Consider the following 1,085-nt stretch of genomic DNA (forward strand, 5'->3'; position numbering starts at 1 on the left):
CTTATCCGAAAGAAGATTATTTCTGTTATATAAATTAATAAATGAAAATAGATTACGAAATTACAATAATAGCAAATAAATTAAAATTTATTATTATTATTATTATATATTTATTTGTCATATATCTATATAACTTTGCATGTTTTTGGAATTATTTTAATAATAACTTAATAATAAATATGATGAAATAGTATATGAAAAATTCGAATCTTTATAACTTTGCCTTTTTATTAAATATTGAAATATAGTTATCAATGCATTGAATCAAATGTAAAATAAAATCAAATTGTTTTATATATATACGCAAATAATATAGTAAATTTTTTGACTGCCATTTTTTAATAATAACAAATAAGAAATATATTTCTTTTATATTTCTATAAGAAAAATATATCTTCTTACGTAGCCATGTTAATATTCTATCTTCGAAATTTTTTTTAAATAAATTATAATCATTTGAAGAATATATTTATTATATGATGATTTTTTATAATCTTAAATATCAAATAATGTTTAAAATTATATGAATCTGGAGATTCATATAATTACAAAAAAAAATAAATAAATATTATGTTTAAGTTCTTCTATATCAATTTTGTTTCAATATCACTTTCAATACAATAATTTTGAATCTTCTCTATTATTGGATTATATTTATTATCGTTATTGTTTAATTTTTATGTTTATATTTATTAAAAGTAGTTCAAAACTTATTAATGTGGTTCCTTTTACTAAATTATTCTAAGAACGATTTGTTTTTCCTTTGTTAATAAATGAAAAATTTTAAACTTAGAATATTACTAATAAAAAATTTTCTTTAATTATAAAGTTGATTGAATTTTATTGTTCAGTTAAATTTTATTTTTTTAAAATTTTATTTTAATTATTATTTTCAGTATTATTTTCAGAATTATTTTCATAATCCTCTTCTTTCTAGTTATATTTTCTAAAAAAAAATTTATTCAAAAATTTGTATTAAAGTTTTTATGAACACTATTGAAATTTATCTTCATTAGATTTTGTCAGAATTGCAATTTTTTACATTGCATAATAAACATACTTTTTCTTAAAATAAATATAATTAA

Source organism: Apis dorsata, unplaced genomic scaffold (assembly GCF_000469605.1).
Source record: "Apis dorsata unplaced genomic scaffold, Apis dorsata 1.3 scaffold_291, whole genome shotgun sequence".
Taxonomy (NCBI): Eukaryota; Metazoa; Arthropoda; class Insecta; order Hymenoptera; family Apidae; genus Apis; species Apis dorsata.